The sequence below is a fragment of the Ictidomys tridecemlineatus genome, chromosome 10 (genome assembly GCF_052094955.1).
Source record: "Ictidomys tridecemlineatus isolate mIctTri1 chromosome 10, mIctTri1.hap1, whole genome shotgun sequence".
In the NCBI taxonomy this organism is placed as follows: domain Eukaryota; kingdom Metazoa; phylum Chordata; class Mammalia; order Rodentia; family Sciuridae; genus Ictidomys; species Ictidomys tridecemlineatus.
Genome location: NC_135486.1, coordinates 19151641 through 19167834, shown reverse-complemented (window position 1 = coordinate 19167834; position 16194 = coordinate 19151641). Strand labels below are relative to the sequence as shown.

General features: G+C 34.6%; 1 long non-coding RNA gene across 1 annotated transcript in view; it reads right to left on the bottom strand.

The window, feature by feature from the left end:
* Positions 1 to 1998: 1998 nt before the first annotated feature.
* The window catches only part of LOC144367151 (uncharacterized), a 95630-nt gene continuing 81434 nt past the window's right edge, over positions 1999 to 16194 (bottom strand). Inside the window, exon 4 of the long non-coding RNA XR_013426446.1 lies at positions 1999 to 7803. This is a non-coding gene — a long non-coding RNA (uncharacterized LOC144367151). The remainder of the gene's footprint in view (positions 7804 to 16194) is intronic.

Below are 16194 nucleotides of genomic sequence, written 5' to 3'. Positions count from 1 at the left end.
AGAATAAAAATGAGAGACCAGATGGATTCATGATGAATTTCACTCATTGCAGCATGAACTCCTGTCCAAAGCCTTTTCTGTAGTTTTCTTAAAAATACAGATTGCTTTAAGCAATCTGTATTTTCGTAACTCATTTAAACCTGAAATCTGTGAGACTCCAGACATGATGGGTCCTTTAACAGAATTCTGTTCCATCTAAGGAACTGTGAAACTATAAAACAAATTTTCTGCTTCCAAAGTAGAATGGTGTGAGTGACACAGGGGAATAGAGCCAAATAAGAAACGGGGAAATGGAATGAAGGAAGGGGTCATAGAGTCTCAAGGAAGTTTGAAATATTGCAGAACCAGTGTGTTGGGTTCAAGACCCTGGAATAAACTGTGGCTTGAGGATGCAGTCACTGTGCTCAGAAATATGCCCTCCTTCCTATAGATCTGTCCTTTAAAGCCATACAAGGCTTTTTTGTCCAAGAATCTGTCTTCTGTGTTCAAGGCTCCACTCTTGGAGTCATCCTGGCCTCCTGAAAGGGAATAGTTGTTTTATCAGCTAAGGTTTCCTGCCTATAGAATTTTCGGAGTATGACAACTACCAATCATATCATCCTTTCTCTGTCCATTTCAGTCCAAGATGGCTATGTCTGTCTGGTAAAAAATTCTTAAAATCCTCATGCTTCTTTCACATATATCACAGGGATTAGACAAGAGAGTTCTCCATATCATCAGATAATAGTGTATGTCACAAATCTTTTTTTAAAGATAATCCATATCTATTCCTTACTACTAATAAAATGATGAAAGCAATCTGTGATAATGTTTTACCTCATCAGCAAAAGTTTCCCCAGGCACATCCTTGATATGTGCTTTTTTTCCAGAGAACATTTCCCAATAGTGAATTTTAGCATCCTTTGCAATGTAGGTAGACCAAGAACCTCCCAAATAATCAAATACTATTTCATTTTTACTTAAAAGGGTCTTCCTCAGTTTGCCTCTTTTCTTTTACATTTTTCTGTAATTAGCAAGGAGTAACCAGAAGATACACTCAACAACAGTTTTCTTGGAAATTTCCCCAAATATCCAAGTTCATCACTTAAAATTTCTACTCCCCATACAATAATGGCTAGATTTTGAATTCCCTAAAACTATGGCCAGAATCCACATCAGATGTATTTTGATATTCATATTTCTTCTGTAATTCTGTTTCTGCTTGTATGTGCATTCTCTAAGATGACATAGGATTTTTTTTTAACCAGTCTTTTTTATTTCGTATTAAACATTTACTAAAAATGCCTTTCATGCCCATTTCTAGATTGCTTAAAGCAATCTGGATTTATATAAAATATACCTTAAAATTGAACCTGCCTATTCAATTTCAAAGCCACTTGCACAATTTTTTTTTAACTGCAACACTGTAACTCCCTTATGAAACTCTTTACTTGGGTACTAAGTGCTATTGCAACAAACTACTAAAGACTTAAAGCCTTAGAAGAACAAGTCTAACATCAAGGTGGTCAGGACCATGCTCCCTACAGGGACTGGGGAACAATCCATTACTTGCTTTTTCTAGTTTCTGGTTGATGCTGGCATTTCTTATGCACATACTGCTCTGATATGTACCTTCATCTTCCCATTGCCCTCTGTCATTTGTGTATCAAAAGTCTCTTTGCCTGTCAGGCCAGTTGCAATGGCATTTAAGACTCACCCAGATATTCAAGAACCATATCTTTGTTTCTATATCTTAATTGCATCTGCAAAACTTTGCCATATAAGATAACATTCAGTGCTCCCAGAGATTAGGATGACGCCATGATGAGAAATGACAATCAGCCCACTATACCGGACAAATTGGAGTTTTTTTTTTTTTTTTTTTTTTTTTTTTTTTTTTTTTAACAGTTTAAAACCTCTTTCTTAGTGAACCACTGTTACAGATGGTCACCTATATTATTTCTCTGATTTGATTTGATTTTTTTTATAAGGGATGGAGAAATGATCATAGACACTGGATTGAGAAGTTTGTTTTATTCAGAGTTTTTCTCAGATAAAATACATAAACAAGGAATCAGTGTATGGAAGCAGAGATTCTCAATACCTCATCACCACGTGATTATTGGGCGCTTGAAAGACAACACTTAAAAATACTTCATCTGAGCCAAATGCTGTTTTAGAGAGTTAATTTTAAACTTGTATCAGTTTTTAATCACTATTCAAATATTTACCTCCAAAATTAGAATCAACTCCATTTGATCATCACAACAACATGAGACTAGGAGTCATGCCATCCTGTTTTGTATATGATAAATGGAGGCATATTTGGAATCTGAGGATGAAGGAGGACACGACACAACTTGAGTGATGAACTTACTCTATATCATGGAATCTAACTTTGATCCTTTTATCTGGATGGTTTTTTAAATAATAGCAATAAGAGCAAGTGTTATTAAGTGCCTACCATGTGTTTTCAGACAGCGTTCAAACCAATTTTGGTTGATTCCCATGATGAACTTACTTTTCTCCCTCATAGCTATCCTCCTGGCTTACTTCCACTCTGATCTTCCAGGCCCCTAGGCCATGTGGTTCTTTCTTCTGCCTTTCTACCCAGTGCAAAAGTGGTACGTGGAAGGGAAGGCTGACTTCTTGATGGACGCATATTATATACTTGAATTCAGATTCTCACCACCTGCACAGCCGCGGCTCATCTCAAGCAATCCTCTCTGACCCTCCATTGAACACCTGTCTCAATTCTTCATCCTCCCCAAAGTACCCCTTTCCTCCCCTGCACCCTCTATTTTTTTGCAAATGGCCTTGGAGGTGAGCTTGGAGGGGAGACTCAGCTTCAGCCTTTTCACATTTAAGTTCCCTCTTTATTCTCACCTCTCTCCAACCAATAAAAACATGAACCATGAAGGTGAATAAAAGAGATCTTTTAGGCAGGCAAAATAGCTGTTCTGTTTCTCTATTATAATAATTATAATGGTTTAAAAAAATAAACTCAATTTACAATTTTACCAAACAAGATATTCAAAAGAGCAAATACGAAATAGGATTAAACTTTTGCCTCAAATTCTTATATGCTTTTACATTTTACTAAATTTATTTTAATTTGTAATCAACCAATTTGTTTTTTAGATGACAGATGATAATTGTACATATTTGTTGGGTGCACTATGATATGTTGGTACATGCGCACACTGTATATTGATCAACTCAGAATATTTAGGTTATCTATCCTCTCAATCATTTACCATTTCTCTGTGATGGTAATATTCAAAAATCCTCTAGTCCAGCCATTTTATTTAGAAGGCACAATCACTCTTCTCTGCCATTTTTGACAACTTATTCCTCCTATCTCGCTATGTTTATATTAACCAATCTCTTGCCATTTCCCCCTCTCCTCTAATCCCAGGTCTCTGGTAACCATTATTCTACTCTTTGATTCAGTGAGTTCAGCTTTACAATATTCTCTTTATGAGGTAAATCATGGAGTATTTATCTATTTGTTCCTGGCCTATTTTACTTAGCATTATAATCTCCAGTTCCAATCATATTAACACAAATTACATGATTCCATTCTTTTTTGCTCACTAGAATTCCTTTCTGTGTAATTTCAGCTAATAATGGATTATAGATTTACATGTAAAACCCACAACTATTAAACTACTACAAGAAAAGAGAAGAAACACTTTAGGATGTTGGTCTGGGCAAAGATTTCTTGGATATGATCCCAAAAGCACAGGCAAAAATTGGCAAATGAATTACATCAAACTGATACATCAAACTCTGAAGGTTTTTCATACCAAAGGGGAAAAAATATTCACAGCCTACAGCATGAAAAAATAAAAAGTATTAGCAAATACACATCTGATAATAGTTTAATATAGAGAATATACAGGGAATTCAAATAGCAGCCAAAATAACCCACATAATTTGCTTTAAAACTGGATACAATAACTTCAAGGACAGTTCCCCCAAAGAGGACATACAAATGATTAAGAAATATTTGAAAAACTTCTCAACATCACTAATCATCAGTGAAATGCAAATGAATTATATTGATATTACTTTACTCTAATTAAAATTGGATTATCTAGAAGCCAGAAGATAAATTCTGGTGTCGATGTGAAGAAAATTCTTACACATTCTTTTGGTGGGAATGTAAATTACTATGAATGTTATGAAAAACAATACAGAGTTCTTCAAAAATTTAAAAGCAGAACTACCATATCATCCAGCAATCACACCACCGAGTGTGTGTCCAAAGAAGAAATATAAGTATACTGAAGAAAAAGGTGTGCTCTTGTTTATAGAACCACTATTCACAATAGCAACATATAACTTAGTGTACATCAATGGACGAATAGAGTGAGGAATGTTGATTTGTGTGTTAATTCACTTTCATAACTGTGACCAAAATATCCAACAAGCAAAACTTGGAGGAGGAAAAGTTTGTCTTTGGTTCATGATTTCAGAGGTCTCAGCCCATGATCAACCAACTCCATTGCTCTGAGCGTGATGCAAGGCAGAACATCATGGTGAAAGCATCTATTGAGGCAGAGCTGATCAGCTCATGGCAGGCAGAAAGCAGAGAGCATAAGGAGCAAGGGACAAAATGCATAATCCCCAAGGGCATGTCCCCAGTGACCCACCTTCTCTAGTCACATCCCACCTGCTTACAGGTACCACTTAGTAATTCGTTCAAAGTTGTCCAGAGGATAACTTTGAAGAAATCTCTGGACATCTGGGGAGAGGGATCACCTCTACAATTGGTATAGGAAAGCCAGAGCACTGGACAGGAATAGTTTCTGTTCTAGACAGAAAAGACGTTTGGAAAGAGGAAGGGTAGAGGGCTGTTAGAAAGTTCGTACCTTAATCAGTATCCTCTTAAGGCATACATGAGGAAGGAGTGACTGTAAGGGAATTGGAATCTGGGAAGCAGTGTTATTTAACTGTATTTTGTATATTCACAAGAATATCTTGGCAGGTGATTATAAGAAGTATGTAAGAGAGTTTGCCTAGTACCATGGAAGAAAATAATACAACTGGTCTGAGACAGTCACTAATGAATCCAGAGTATTTACTTATCCAGTGTTGATTTGTCGTAATTTTTATCTGCTTTGCTGCAATAATTACAATTGAATTCCTTAAAATAAAAGCCTCATTGATAAAATGGTGGAAGATGTAGCCCACCAAACAATCATGGGTAAACTATCTAAAAGAAAGAATCAGATATTGACCTCAAACTAAAGATAACTGCAATTTATCCACCATGGTGTCTGGTTTCTTATGGTATCCTGCCCCAATCCATTCCCCATTTATAACATTTCTCTTGAAAACAGTTAAGAGTATGTCAAAGGGGCTTTGTGATGAACTCTCAGCAGTGCTTAGGCAAGTGGAATATTTGCAAAGCATCAGCATGAGTTTGAATCTAATAGCATACTCCTGCCTGAGACCTGAGCCCACTTTAATTAAATCCCATAAACTTTAGTTTATATGCCCAGGAAATATAGTTTCATACTTAAGAAACCTGAATCTCATAACTATTACAAGACACTCTGGGATTATCTGTGTATCATTGTTGATAATATTTATTTTGCAATTTTTTGCAAGTTATACTGATTGCATGTTTCATACTAAGTTTTAAATCTGGTTTTCAACATAAGTAGAATAATTCCATATTTCAGAAGAATTTTTCCTCAAATTATGTCTAGTATCCTTTAATAATTTCAGATTTTAAATTTAACTGCTATTTATGTCTTTGAGAAGCACATACTAACTCATTCATCCAGCAAATCACTAGATAGACCAGACTAAAAACTACACAAAAGCCAGCACTTCTGCATTATAAAACCTTAAACAAGACTTGTAGCAATGATCTACAAACCCAGATGTGTTTTGGAGCCTTACCAGGTACATAAATTAGTGAAGAAAGGCTATAATAATAAGGGTATAGTAATTAAAAAGTATTTTCTGCATATGAGGTCAATTAAAACAAATTCTATAAAATATAACTCCCATCAAATTTGCAATTGAAACTTTAGAAGGCAAATACAACTATATTAAGTATTGTACTAGAATAAGAGAAGCTATGCTGCAGTAAAACAAACCAAAAATGGCAGTGGCTTAATGAAATAATATTTTATTGCTTCCAGTGGTACTGTCTATTATGGTCAGTGAGGATTCTGTCATATGCATTCATTTAAATAGTCAAACATTTATATTGTGATTTACTTTTAAGTTTTAGTATTTCACTTTCTTGGTCACAGCAAAAGAGGAAAAAATAAGGTGAGAGTTCTCCCAAGAGGATTTCTAGCATCATGTCTAGAAACCAGATAAATCATTCTTGGTCATATTTTATTGGCCAAATAATAGTCATACAATGGGATTACAAAGTCCTGGAGCAAAAGCAATTTTTGAAAGTCCAGAATAAAAATAAGATAGATTCTAATACAAAGATTTGCCCAAAATTATATTTCAATAAAATGATGCAATTTCCTTTTAATAAAAAACACTTTAATTATGCTTTAAATATAATAATAAAATATTAAATTAGTAATTATATGTGATCACTAAACTGAAAAAGTTAAAATGCAATTTATGTAAAATACTACTCAAAGTTTAACTATAAATTTAATGATTATATTTTTTATTCTAACAGTGTTCTGTCAGTGCCTTATATAGCAACTATAATTTTGTTTAGCCTATACCATCATAGAGTGCTTCAGTACAAATTATCCCAGGATTTGCTAAAGACAAGATATATTAAAAGTACTTCCAGAGGCTGTTACCAAAAAGTCAGAGTTTTTGTTTGTTTGTTTGGTACTGGGGATTCAAATGGGGCACTTGACCACTGAGCACATCCCCAGACCTATTTTGTATTTTATTTAGAGACAGGATCTCAGTGAGTTGCTTAGTACCTCAATTTTGCTGAGGCTGGCTTTGAACTCACAATCCTCCTGCCTCAAGCCTCCTGAGCTGCTGGAATTACAGGCATGTGCCATTGAGTCAGGCTATAGATTCATATTTTAAAGGAGAGTGATTTTCTCAGTGATATAAACTCAACCATTGCTCTTTGCCTAAAAGGAAACTTTAAGTAACATTTCTCTTTGTACTCCAATAGATAAAATATAGTCTTCTGAAATTTTGACACATTTTCAGCTTAATCAAAAATAAAAGTAGACTAAAATAAATAAAAGTGAGAGAGAGAAAGAGAGAGAATCTTTAAAGATGGTATCAAGAAGGTAAAAATTCTCAGCACAGGCTTACAAAGGCACCATAGCATGTATTCTTCTTACTCTTTTGTCTACTATATAAAGATATGTTAATTTTTTCCCAGTATAATAAAATAAACTTTTTCAGGGCAATGACCATATTTTTATGTTTTTGTTTTTATTTTTATTTTTTATTATTTGGTGTCAAGACACCTACTGCAGTAGCTGGCAAAATCCTCTATGAATTAACCAGTAAGTTAATTAAACTTAAAGGGAAAACATAGTCTATGGTTAATTACAACATAGGTAAAGCAACTTTGTTTTTACATCTTTCTTCCTTCTTTTAAATTTTTTTGTATTTTTCTTTTTGGATCTCAAGAGTGGCCAAGTATCTAAACATACAGACTTAAAATAATTTGTAGTTATTTTCTCAGTTTCCATGAGGTGGGAGCATGGGGGTCCTCTGTTAGGAGTCTTGCAAGGAGGCAATCAATGGTGTCAGCTGGGCTTATTCATTTTTAGAGCTCTTCATTCTCTTCTAAGCTGAATGGAGGATGGCATATTCCTTGGGATTATAGCACTAATGTCCGTGTTTTCTTAGAACCTGTAAGACAGAAACCACTTTTGACTTCCAGAGGCAGTCTCAGCTCTTGGACACAAAATTCCCTCCTAAAAGCATTTGCACCATGAGAGCATATACATTGAAGGCCAACATGGGACTCTATGGCTTCCAAAAGAAGCCCTGATCCTCTCTAAAGGGATTGCCAGATTAGTTGAGGCCCACCAAACTTCCACATTATCTCAAAGTCAACTGGTTAATGACATCTGTAAAATTACTTTTGCTGTATGACAGCATATTCAAGATAGTGGTCTCTCATACCCAGAGGACATGGGTAATTGAGGTTCATCTTAGAATTCTACCTACCACACCCCAGAGGACAACTTGTAATTTAATCATACTCTTCACATGACTGAATATACTGAATCTGGTCAGTGCTCCAAGTCATCAATACTCTGCAATGCTTCTCTCCTACCTAGTCAATCTTTGCTTATCCTCTCCCTTTTAAATCTGCTATGCTGTTTCAATCCATATGCCATTGCTCTTATGTGTTCTTGTGAATATTTGATTATTTATTGGAGCTTATTTTTTGTATGTTAATAGTAGTGGGTTAGGAATCATTTTATATGTTATTTTTTCTCTAATCACCCTTTATTGAAAAATATATTCATATTTACATATGAGCACAAATCTCTTCTTTCTAAATGCTCTGTAGAGTCCCATGTTGAGAAAACATTGTTTCATTTAACTGCATCCCCTGGGATGTAGCCTCAAACTGCCTTCTATTCCTGATGAAGTAAAAAGTAATAGAATCTTTATATTTGTTCTTTTAGGTCCTGTATCTTTTGAATAAATATCCAGAAAGATAATTCCCACTTTTTAATTTATAGTTTTAGCTTGATTGCAATAAATGATGCCAGCTAGTTCTCCATAATAGCTGCACAAATCTATGATACCAGAGCCAGCAATGAGGTTTGCAAGAGACCCATATGCATGTTTAATTATCACTTTACAGTATTTAGTCCAACAGATACAATTGACGTACCATTGGTACCATTGTTGTCTGACATGAGTTAAATTGTGTTCTCCAAGATGACATGTTGAAGCCCTCACCCCAGTTGCCTTAGAGTGTGACCTTATTTGAAAGTTGGGTTGCGGAAGATACACTTAATTAAAATGAGGTTATACGGGAATAGTGTGAACCCTAACAAGACCACCTGGGTCTTTATAAAGAGACGGTGATGCAAAGATATGGAGGTACAGAGAACCTCCAGTTGAGATGGATAGAAGCCAGGAAATGTCAAAGGCCACTGGTTTCTACAAGAAACTAGGAGAAAGAAAGAAACAGATTCTACCTCAACCCCCAGAAGGACCAGTCCTGCTAACCCAACTTCCAGCCCCCATACTGAGAGAGAACGTTGCTGTTAGAGTTGGTGGTTCTCTTGTTTTACAACACTAGATAACTAAATTTTATCTTAGAAAACATTACTATGATCATTAATATATTTACCTATGTATTAATATATTTACCTATATATTTACCTTATGCTTTTTATCATGTTGGGTTTCCACAAATGACCTATTCATGTTCTTTTCTGATATTTTAAATGGATGCCCCTTCTTCTTTTTTGTTTGATGGAATTTTTAATATTATGATAATATTATGATATTGGATGGTATAAACATATTCTCTTAAATTAAAACCCTCTGAAGTTGTATATGGTGTTATTTGTTGAAAAATCTTATCATAGATGGTCAAATTGGTTTTATTTTATTGCTCATGGTTTAAGTAGTTCTAGACCATTTGCTATCACAAACAGTTTTCATGTATTTTCTTCTTTTCACATTGCATTATACTTTTCAAAATTACCTTTAATTCGTGCCTAGCACATCTATACATGAAGTGTTAGATTCCTGATTTACTATTTTATTATAGAGTGAGACATACTTCATGGTGCAAATCATTTATCTTTTCCCATAGATTTATAGTAACATTTTTTCTTTCTTTTTAAAATAAATAAATTTGATGTATATTATATAGACAGAAAAATACCAATTCATATATCACTGAGTTGTCATTCTTCATATATAATCTTTGAGCCCTTTGTTGCTCCTCTACCTCTATTTCTGTCTAGAAAATGCACGTGCATGTCTCAAAATCTCAGCTTTTTACTCAGTAGATTTTTACTCATTGCTGGAAATCCTAATACTAGCCCCATACCCTGGCAAAGTGTCCTAGCCACAACTCTCTGATGACACAAATGAGCTTTTCGAAGAGTTCCTCTGATAGTAACCTATTTGGGGGGCAGTAAGAATAAAGTCTATGTATGATACCATACAATCATGTAAACTCCCAAGTGCCACATCCAGGAAGTTATCCCCACAAATTCAACAATCAGCCCAAGGACTGGAACTCTCAGCCCAATCTCAACATACCTCCAGGAGGGGGTGCTTCAAATTAGAAAACTGCAAGTGCCTAAATTGCTTATTGGGGGCTGAGGGGAATTCTGTGTCCTTATTAACAAGCTGTGTTACACGTGTACATAACCGTCACCAACTGTTATTATAGCAGGGGACATACATCAAAGAAGTGTACTCTACTAATTAAACAGATGAAAAAACTAAAAGGCCTCCCCTTTTCTGATGTATTTTTCTGAATTCCCCTACCCTATCCCCCTGAAATGGGTAGATGGCTATAAATACGTTTGAAATTCTGGTGTGTGTTCATATAAAATTCTGGACCTTGAAGTTGTTTTTGTTTGTTTGTTTTCAACAAACAACTTAGATTGTAAAACAACTTTCAGCCAGGGATGGTTTATTTTACAAATGGGTTAACTCCATCTCTGTGTATTGGCCCCTACTTTGCTTCCTTCTTCCCAGTGGACTGAGACAAAAGCCAATAGCCACTAATTACAAATCTTTATATCCCCATTTAAAGAAAAATTAGCCAAAAAGAGCAGATTTTTAGTCTCTTATAGACCACCTTCATTGTATACCCAGAAAAGTTTGCTCAACATCTGCTAACCTTAGGATGAGTAATTTAAGGTGGGTTAGCCCTAAGGATTCCAAGTGGCTGCTACCTTTTAGAGTCCTTTAATGCAGAGTATCTCTGCCATAATGCTAAGTGATATAAACCTAGGAGTTCCTTCTGTGATCCTTTCTTCTCTTTCCTGCCCCTGAATGCAAACCTGTCAAGGACAGGCAAATAAAGCTTATATGCCCTACTGCCAAATCATAGAACACCGTTTACCTCGATTGACCTCAAAATTTCTCACACTCCCTGCAATCTCAGTACAGATACATTAGCATTCAGATCCTCAAACCGAATAAAGCAACTTTATCTCCTGGAATAACAAAAGAGAATAAATGCCCATGAGAGTTGTAAATTACCAGAGGTACTAGCTTCAGAAAAAAATGGGTTAGGGTTTCCAGGCATCTATATCCTAGCCACTATGGAGTCTAAGGCAGGAGGATCATAAGTTCAAGATCAGACTAGCAGTTTAGGGAGATGCTGTATCAAAAGTAAAAACAGAGCTGGGGGTATAGCTCAATGGTAGAACAACTATGGGTTCAATTTCAAATACCACACACATACACACACACACACACACACACACACACACACACAAACACAATGGATTAAGGTCTCAAATTCAGTTTTCTTGCCATTATAGACTTATTGTCATTTTCACTAATAAAAACAGTTATTACTATTGAATGATTAATATTGGTAAATTGTTGTCACACATTTTAAGAAAACCTGAATCTCTTTTTATACTTTCACTGACAAATTATAGTGATGATTAGATAAAATGCTACATGTAAAAATATAAATTTCAATACCATATTGTATCTATTTTTGTATAATGTATTATTGGCTGACAAATCATTTTATTTACTAGGTTTTTCAAGGACTCCTCAAAGCTGTTTTATACACACACCCACACACACACACACACACACACACACATACACACACACACATACACACACAATTATTTTATATATACATAGCCATATATACATATATATATACACACACATATATAGATTCACACACACTCTCTCTCTATATATATATATACACATAACTATGGTTTTATATATATTATATATATAAATGTTGGAAAATGTTTATGATCTATAAAATGTATCATTTGAAATTTTCATTTGGCATCATGTTTTGTAGTCCCTACATATGAGCACTCATATCCAAGGCAAAGGTCAAACATGTTTTAACCCAAGTCTAAACAAAAAAAAAAAAAAAGAAAAGGAGGAAAAATACAGAAAAATAAATAAAATGAAGTTGTCATGTAATACCAAAGTCTCCATGCATATTTGACAAATGGAGCAAGGAGACACTGCCCGTAGTCCTCTTTTAAGAAGTAAGTAGCTGTAGCCTCAGTCATATGTCTAAGAATGACTTTGTAATGAGAATTCAGGAGTGTGCACAAGAGCACATGACTGAACTTAGAGTTCTATTACAGTACACTATAAAATGATGAACTGTTAATTTAACAGAGTTTTGCATGAAAGTCTAGTCTTTTTCTGTGAGACTGGGTTTGTTAGAAAGAATGATTGGAAGCCATTAGAGAGGAAGCAAAGCTAACTCCTTCCAGATGCAAGGTTTCTATATCCCCACTTGCTCTTCTTACAGAAATATGGGCAAGGGTAATAGGTTTGGCTTCAACAAGAAAAATACTAGCACTTTCACAAGTTAACTAATTCATCAAGGGGACAAAACCAATATGGAATCATCTACGGAAGCCAAGAATGCTAAATTGTGTATGGTCATCATACATGCTGCCTTGTAGAAATGTAATGAGAAATAATCGTCTTCCTAAAATCAAGTTGCTTCACATTTAATTAACCAATATCATAACATTCACTTGCATGCTCAGGGGATAGATTTCTGAGAGTTGCTCCTGCAGTTTATTGAGCTCTTTTTTGCACGCAAAATGGTTTTGTTGACATGTAAAATAAGGAGTTAGATCCCTTTTAATAAAACCAGAATCCCACATTGCTTAGTCAGTGGCATAATTACATCCTGTGATAGGAAGCTTTGGAAAGAAGAAAACCTAGCTAAGAAAGAAGTTCAAATAAGGAAACATTTTTTAGTTACATATGATGATTTTTGCATAGAGGAAAAAGAAAATCGAAAACTGAAAAGAAAATCAGAAACTGAAAAGCTTTATTTTAAGATGTCGGGTTTATTGTCGTTACTACAGAATGTGCATTTTTTCCCCATTTTTAATAATGAAAATGTGAAGTAGGAAGAAAATCAGGAAGCTGACATATTTAACAAGCGTAACACAATCCTTCTTGCTTATGATTTTAGAAGTCATGGTTGAAATGATTCTCATGACTGAGGGGTAACTTCTTTTTACATGAGGGGAAATGTGTGCCTCACTCCTAAGAGCTGTAGCTTTCTTTGCCTTAAGCATTAGTGGAGGGTGAGCAGGAGGCCACTGAGGAGAGAAAGTATAAGTCATAGAATGTACTAAACGAATATAGAAATCTTAAACATACAAAGAAATACTCAAGGTTGTCCTAAGGATAAATACGATTTTTGAATTACTGTTTCAAATTTAATTTGAATTTTTAGAGAAAATCATGGTCAAAAAGGAATCTAGAACATTTTCACATTTAAAATCAATGCATTAATTAAGCAGCTTATATTCATCAGGCAGTATTAATTAACTTTGATAACACAACAACAAAACACAATTAAAGTAGGACCAAAGAACTTGATTACACATTGCTTCAAATAATGTATGGAAATGCTGAACATTATCAGGCTTTAGGGAAGTGGAAATCAAAACACCTTGTAAGACACCTTGTCACACTCACTAGAATGGCTATCATAAAAAATAAAAAGGGGTTTGTGAGGATAGAGAGACATTAGGACTCTTGTACATTGCTGGTAGGAAGGTGATATGCTGTCAAAAGCAGTTTGGTGGTTTCTCAAAAAGTTAGTTGTAGAATTACCACAAGACTGTTTAATCTACTTCCAGTTATATACCCTAGAGTGAAAATAGGTACTCAAACAATTACTTCTACGTGCATAGTCACAGAAGCATCGGTCTTAGTAATCAAAATGACATATATGTCCCAAATATCCACCAACAAATAAATGGATAGGCAATGTTAGATAGATAGATAGATAGAGAGAGAGAGAGAGAGAGAGAGAGAGAGAGAGGGGGGAATATTACTTAGACATGAAAAGAAATGAAATATTTACATGTGTTGCATTATGAATGAGCTGCAAAAATGTTATGCTAAGACATACAGGGCAGATATTGAGTCAGATTCCATTTATACGAAATATTCAGAAGAGGGAAATCCATAGAGACAGAAAACAGTAGTGGTTGTCACAGCTGGGGGCAGGTGGCAGGTAGAAACTGCTGAACTATTGGATGGAAAATACTGTGATATTCTTCAGACGTTGGTATTCAGAAGTTCTATTTAGTCATTGAAAAGGACAGTGTTGCAGACATTAATATAACACAGGAAAGTAAACATCATATAAAACTTAATAGGGGAATTGAGCCCTAATTACTAATTTAAAAAAAAAACCTAACTTTTACTCCTACATAAAAATCTATTTTATATTGGTGTTACCTATTAATGGGATAAAAGAAAAAAATATGTGTTTAAAGAGGCTTTTGAAAGTGTGAACAGATAAAACTCTAAATAATCACTTCATCATGCACTGCTCTTTCCAAGATTATCCCATTCCGTGGCTGGATGGGGTCACTGAGTTATACTACACAAGACTAAGCAAATATCAATTTTACTACTGTATTTAGGAAAATGAAAACATATCCAAATACACATGATTCTTGGCATTTCTTTTAATTTTCACTTTTTAATCCATTTCCCTTTAAGTTTTTAATCATCTTTTCAGAGAGGATTTCCTTTTATTCTGTTCCTGTGCCTGAGGAATTAACAGTCCTATTCTCAATGGTTTCAAGTAATCAAAACCTCCTGATTCAAACAGTGTGCAATCGGCAGGGGAAAATTATTATTAAAAGGGCTTTTCAGATGTGTGCAATACTCTGTATGGAATATGAAAGTGCAGACTTTTAAATATATCTGAGAGGAGATTGTCAATCCGTTACCCTGCTGGAAGAACTTTTGAACTTGACATTTTCCATTATTTACAGTAGGAAATACTTGGAGTCAAATTTCTGCTAGACATGATTTTGGGTAGTAGAAGGTACAGAATAAGGCCAAGTTTGTAGGTTTCAGATTCATGAGTTCATTCATTTTTAAACACACCGAACATCAGTCAGTGATTTGCTGAAGGCCTTTTGAAAGATTCTCTAGTGAAGGTGAGGCCATTGGAGGCAGTTCACACTATTTGTGTGTGTGTGTGTGTGTGTGTGTGTGTGTGAGAGAGAGAGAGAGAGAGAGAGAGAGAGAGAGAGAGAGAGAGAGATAGATATGAACAGACACACAGACAGGCCCTCTTGCAAATGCTTATGAAAGAGAGAAAGAGTTTTACCCTGAATACGTTTTCATACCAAGAGAATCTGCGTCACTGAAATGAAAGGGTGTCCTGTAATGAAGTGCAGTCAGTAAGCCCAACATAATCTTTAAGTGTGGATGTTAAAGAAAGGAGAAAATGGAACAGTAGCTCAAAAAGGCACCAGATTCAAAAGATATTTGCAAGCACAGATTGCAGGATGCAGACAATCTTAAGTCTAAACTTCAGCTCTGCTGAACACAGCAAGTGTGAACTCAGACAAATTGTTTCATTTCTAGTTCACATAAAGTTATGTGTGTAAAATGGGGCACACTGTACTTATTTCAGACACTGTTACAGTCTATGTATAGATAGATTACATGACATGGAATAAGTCATGGCATACCTACATAAAATTTTCAGTCTGTGAATGTTACTATAATTATTAACTATTGGGCTGCACCTAATTGTTAAAATTCTTCTATTTTCCAGTAATGTAATTCAATCTTTTGCTAGGTTTGATGTGAATCTTGACATGACTGGCATCTACTCTTTGATAATTTATTACATTTTATATTGAGCAAATAGAAAAATAAGATTTCCCGGATTGATAGAATTATGATTTTATATTTGTTAACTACAAATGTGCAAGTTTCTGATCTTGAGCTGATAATATTTCTAAAATTTTTGGATTTGAAAAGATAGATTTTTTCTTTAAAAAATACATTATAGGTTGTCTTAGATATCATGGCTTTCTCTTTCTTTTTCTAGAACTGTCTGAATGATATTAATTTTTATAGCAATTTACTTTTTTCTCCAGTAGAAGCCTGAAAGAATATATAATATATGTATATATAATATATATATTTAATTTTATTTAAACACATATATATTTCAAATTTAATTTTATTTATTCTAATTTGTTATATATGACAGCAGAATGTAATTCAATTCATATTACATATATA